The 6177-nt window shown below is 35.6% G+C and overlaps 1 pseudogene; it reads right to left on the bottom strand.

Moving 5' to 3' along the window:
- Positions 1 to 351: 351 nt before the first annotated feature.
- LOC116633878 lies at positions 352 to 994 on the bottom strand (annotated as a pseudogene).
- Between the last annotated feature and the right edge of the window lie 5183 nt (positions 995 to 6177).

Here is a 6177-nt window from a genome sequence, read left to right as displayed (position 1 = left end):
TTTTAAAATACAACTTTATCCTGATTCTAAACGAAAAGGAATGGAAATGACAGTAACAAGCAAGATTTCACCGATGGATATTGTGATGTGACTATAGTAGTCTTATATTTAAAATTTAGGAAGGAGACTACTGCATTTCAAAACAGCTAAATATACAGGTCCAAGGAATGGAGGTGCTTTTTAAACTGCCACATTCACTCCAAAGCCCATTCATCTCCTTCAGCATCCCAAAGATTAAGCACGTGTCCTGTTTAGCTATATACTAAAGTGGCCAACATGGTGTACCACTGACATCACAGGACAGTTGCCTATAAATCTAGACTTCTGACACTGGGCTCCAGCTGAACTTTCTTATAGGTCGTCATCCTCATCTGGGAGAATATTTGTCTGAGCAATCTCTGGATCGTGCTCATACTGTGTTGCCAAAGCTGGGTCCAGACAACCTCTGGTAGGGCAATAGCTGTTATGGCAACAAACTCCAAGTTAGGGTCTCCAAATAGTTTTCTAGCAAGAGAGAGGAAGGCTTTTCAAAGTTGTAGTTACTTTTGGCAGAAATGTCCTAGTACTGAAGGTTCTTCTTTTGGTGGAAGACAATAGATTTGGCCTTAACTTTCCTGTCCTTACTGTCTACTTTGTTGCCACACAGCACAATGGGGATGTTTTCACATACTTATACCAGATCTCTGTGTCAATTATACACATTCTTGGAAGTAACCCTTGCTGTTACATCAAACCTTATAATGGCACGCTGGGCTTGGATGTAGTACCATCTCTCAGCCTACCAAATTTCTCCTGAGCAGCCATATCCCATACATTGAACTTAATAGGTCCTCTGTTGGAATGGAACACAAGGGAATGGACCTCAACACCCAAGAGCTACATACTTCTCAAATTCACCAGTCAGATGATGTTTCACAAATGTAGTTTTTCCAGTACCACCACCATCAGCCAGTGTAAGTTTGAACTGGACGTGGGGTTCTTCTTGGGCAGCCATTATGATGTTGCTTCCAGAAGCATTTCCTGCTCCTCTGAGCCAACATTGATTATTTCTTTGAGTGTTTTTTTTCTGTAATTAATTCCCACCCTCCTCTTACCTCCAGCGTAATTTGAGTTTTTGAAGTTTCTTATAACAATGGAAAGTTCATGAGGGGCACTAATTAGGTGCAAAAAATGATTCAAATACAAACTACTGTCCCAAGTTGTAAAATTATTTTCTTTATCGCCATAGGATGCTGAATATTTATAATAATTTTTTGAGGAAATATATAAATGTCATTATATAGCAAATATTTTCTGTGATTGGAAGTTATAAAAGCATTTTTCTCAAAGAGGGATTGATAATTTACCTATAGATTTGGGCCATCAGAGGGCCCGAGTTCCAGCCTAATCCTATGCTCTGCCACTTTGGAGAAAATCACCTAGTTTGTTGGCTAGCAGCAACAACTACAAAATAAGGGGGCCAAATTAAAGCACTTCTAAAGATGTTTCTATCTTTAAAATGCTATAAGCTCTGCCATATTGCTTATATTAGTTTCACTTTAAACATCATGCTTTCCTAAGTAAATGAAATATTACCTTTATATTTTTTTGAATGCTTGTATATCCATTGAGTAAAATCTGTCCTTGATTTTACTTTTGCAGAAGTAACTACATTCTTAGGCAGATAGAACTGAGTAAGGGAATCAAAAGATGACAAAGTGGTTTAATTCACGTAATCTCAACTTTGTCTCCTAAGCAGAACAGAGTGAAGATAATGCTGACCAACTCACTATGCATAATGCATTGTGTAACTCTGTGGCTCATGCTGACACTGTTACAATATTTATCTGAGAGAGAAAAAACTTATGCAATGTGTTGATGCCTTGATAAGTATATTCTAAAATATTTTAAGTGCTTAAATATAAGTTAAACCCTGAAATCATGGTACAGAGAGGGGACTTACTCTGGGACCAATGCAAACTTGAATTATTATTGAACAAACTGGAGAGGTTTGAAAGTGGATTTCCAAGAGATTTCTTAAGAACTAATTTTTTATACTGGATTAGTGAAAGTTCTTATGGTTTATTAATTTGTATCCCCTTTAGAAATCTTTTTATTTATCTTATTTCTTACATTTGCTTGAAAAAATCCTTATGAGTATTTGAGTTAAAAGAAAAATAAAAGGACTTTTAACACTTTTCTTGCCTAATTCAATAGAAATTGTAGATAAGGAAAATGCTATTAAAATAATTTTAAGTGTGTCTTTACTCCTGTACAGACTGAATGAGTATTAAAATTCACACATGCAAATACACATATATCATTAAAGGATTTAGGTAAAAATAGATAAAATAGGAAAAAAGTTTCCTTTAAAAACATTAAGTCTGATAATGTAAACATTACTAATTTATACTTATTTGTTTAACAAAGGAGTTGAAGCTGCTTAAAATATGGGTACCATGAAAATGGTTAAAGTAAACAGTTGAGAAATTAAGTAAAGGAAAAATAAGGTTAGAAAGACAACAAAAGCAGGGACTCAAATAATACAAGTAGAAATGCATATCATAGGTCTTATGTAGTTATCAGAGATGGGCCACATATTTAGCCCTATTTTACTTAAAGCAAGATAAAAGTACCAAATATGTTGTTAGCAAGACAAATTTAAACCTACTGTTAATGAGAAGACAGGTGTTTCTGCAACTGAAACTTGAAATCCATTTCTTTTATGAAATCTTCTGGACAGTGCATGAATTAAAAAGATGCTTTGTGATATAATGGACAATATACTCAATGGAAGCCTTATAATAAATACAATAATGCATTTTGGTTTTTGTTTTTGCTTTTTCTGAGAGTGAGTGTGAATGGAGGGAGAAGAGGCAGAGGGAGAAGGAGAGAGAGAGAATCTTAAGATTAATTTTAAGAATCACTGAGCATGGAGCCCAACATGGGGCTTGATCCCATGACTCTGAGATCATGACCTGAGCTAAAATCAAGAGTCAGATGCTTAACTGACTGAGCCACTCAGGCGCCCCAATACAATAATGCATTTAATACAACTTTTAAAGATAGTGTTCTTTTGGTTTGATTGATGACAAGACACTGTGGTGAAGTTCAGTAAGAGTGATTTTATATTAAACTGAAATAGGACAGCCTGTTTGTGTTGATATCAAGCTATTAAATACTATATATTAACCTATTATGACTCTTTTTGGACAAGGAGTTGTATTTTTATAGATAATAAGTCAGACAGCATTCTGCTTCCTTAGTGGTAGTGCATGCAGTTTGATTTGTACCACTGAGTAAGCTGGATGCTATCTTGTATACAATTAATACAAAACTTGCTAAACTTCTGTTATGTAGTTGGTTATAAAGAAGGAAACTCCTAGCTTTCCTCAGGAGTTTTAAGCTCTAGTATTGCACAGAAAGTTCTCCAAAGTAGGACTTGAGTGCCGGTATGGGCTCATTGGCCCTTATCCATCACTAACCCTTTTTCGGAAGCAGATAAATGAAGTGGTGCATCAAACAATCCAGAGGAAACTTCATTCTTTTTTTAAAAATTTTTTTTATTAACATATAATGTATTATTTGTTTCAGGGGTACAGGTCTGTGATTCATCAGTCTTACACAGTTCACAGCGCTCACCATAGTACATACTCTCCCCAATGTCCATCACTCAGCCCCCGCATCCCTCCCACCCCCCTCCACTCCAGCAACCCTCAGTTTGTTTCCTGAGATTAAGAGTCTCTTATGGTTTGTCTCCCTCTCTGGTTTCATCTTGTTTCATTTTTCCCTCCCTTCCCCTATGATCCTCTGTCTTGTTTCTCAAATCCCTCATATCAGTGAGATCACATGATGCTTGTCTTTCTCTGATTGACTTATTTCGCTTAGCATAATACCCTCTAGTTCCATCCACATCATTGCAAATGGCAAGATTTCTTTTTTGATGGCTGCATAATATACCATTGTATGTGTATATGTATACACATACCACATCTTCTTTATCCATTCATCTGTTGATGGACATCTAGGCTCTTTCCATAGTTTGGCTATTGTGGACACTGCTGCTATAAACATTGGGGTGCACGTGCCCCTTTGTATCACTGCATTTGTATCTTTGGGGTAAATACCCAGTAGTACAATTGCTGGGTCATAGAGTAGCTCTATTTTCAACTTTTTGAGGAACCTCCATACTGTTTTCCAGAGTGGCTGCCCCAGCTTGCATTCCCACCAACAGTGTAGGAGGGTTCCCCTTTCTCTGCAACCTTGCCAACATCTGTTGTTTCCTGACTTGTTAATTTTAGCCATTCTGACTGGTGTGAGGTGGTATCTCATTGAGGTTTTGATTTGGATTTCCCTGATGCGGAGTGGTATTGAACACGTTTTCATGTGTCTGTTGGCCATTTAGATGTCTTCTTTGCAGAAATGTCGTCTGTTCATGTCTTCTGCCCATTTCTTGATTGGATTAGTTGTTCTTTGGGTGTTGAGTTGGAGAAGTTCTTTATAGATTTTGGATACTAGCCCTTTATCTGATATGTCATTTGCAAATATCTTCTCCTATTCTGTTGGTTGTCTTTTGGTTTTGTTGACTTTCCTTTGCTGTGCAAAAGCTTTTTATCTTGATGAAGTCCCAATAGTTCATTTTTGCCCTTGCTTCCCTTGCCTTTGGTGATGTTTCTAGAAAGAAGCTGCTGTGGCTGAGGTCGAAGAGGTTGCTGCCTGTGTTCTCCTCTAGGATTTTGATGGATTCCTGTCTCACATTTAGGTCTTTCATCCATTTTGAGTCTATTTTTGTGTGTGGTGTAAGGAAATGGTCCAGTTTCATTCTTCTGCATGTGGCTGTCCAATTTTCCCAACACCATTTGTTGAAGAGACTGTCTTTTTTCCATTGAACATTTGAGGAAACTTCGTTCTTTAGGGCTGTCTTCATAAGAGCTGCATTGGAAGCTTTAGTAACTGTTTATTAAATTATACACACACACAATCTAATAATAATCTCTTTGAAAGATTTAAATGAAAATGGAGACATGAAGTTTCTCCTGCAGTATAAATTAATCCAAGTATACCATGAAAGAAATATAGTGTTCCTTATAAACTTCACAGAGGTAAAAAGCTGAAATGTCAGCAGAAGTTATGACATATGATAACTGGTCTATGAGTCTATCTTATTGAAAATGTAAGTGCTTAGAAAGAGTTGAAAAGCATTGGGCTGACAATGTTTGCAGTCACTGTCATTTGCAGGATTTTGGGATTTGGACCATTTTTGTTATTGTTTATTTACATTTTTTTCCCTATTCTATACATTTTTGAGTTTTCTATAATGAATGTATTAATTCTGCAATCGGGAAAATTAATTATGCCTGTTACTTCAAATTGATCATCCTGAAAAATATTCACAACAACAAGATTAGTGAGGTCACTATTAAATTTATGATTGTCTTTGGATCTTTTAGTTAGAATGATATAGAACTAGAATATGCCTTTTTACCTCAAATCAAACCTATGATTTTCTAAGTTGAAAGTAATGAAGTAAAAGAAATACTTCCATTACTTGTTTAATGAGAGATAAATGCAGTCCAAGCCATAATATTTGTTAATGAATCTATTTCTGATTATCTTACACTGATCAGGGAGGAAGAATCCATAATGTTTGGTGAAGAATGTTAAATTCATGAGAAGTAGAACTTTTATTAGGCCCAGGAAAATGGGTTAGAATTGAAAATCATTCCCAAGATCTGCCTTACCTTTGGGAGCAGAAGCCCATTTGTGATCTAAGTGTAAAGTCCCTATTTCTATTTTGGCACAGGCTAGATTTCACCTGAAATAATTAGGGGCAATATTTAGTGACTTCATTAGTTCTGATGGTGGTGTTTCAAGATGGCACTCAAACTCTGTTTCTATTGTATCATCATAAGAAGGATGAGACATGATAAATAAGTGTCATTAACTAAATATGGTGCTTCCATATAATTATTTAATAACATTGATCATTAAATATGAAATTTTCATTTTAATTTTGTGTGATTAAAACCTAGTTAAATTAAACAGTCCATGTGAAGGTAATATTTTGTTTGTTTTTAAAATATTTGTTTATTTTTCTGAGTGTACCTAACTATCATCTCTGAAATTTATTTTTTTTAGGTTTTATTTATTTATCAGAGAGAAAGAGAGAGAGTACAAGCAGGGGGAGTGGCAGACAGA

Source organism: Phoca vitulina, unplaced genomic scaffold, assembly GCF_004348235.1.
Source record: "Phoca vitulina isolate PV1807 unplaced genomic scaffold, GSC_HSeal_1.0 scaffold1, whole genome shotgun sequence".
Classification (NCBI taxonomy): domain Eukaryota; kingdom Metazoa; phylum Chordata; class Mammalia; order Carnivora; family Phocidae; genus Phoca; species Phoca vitulina.
This window is presented reverse-complemented; position numbering and strand designations above follow the sequence as displayed.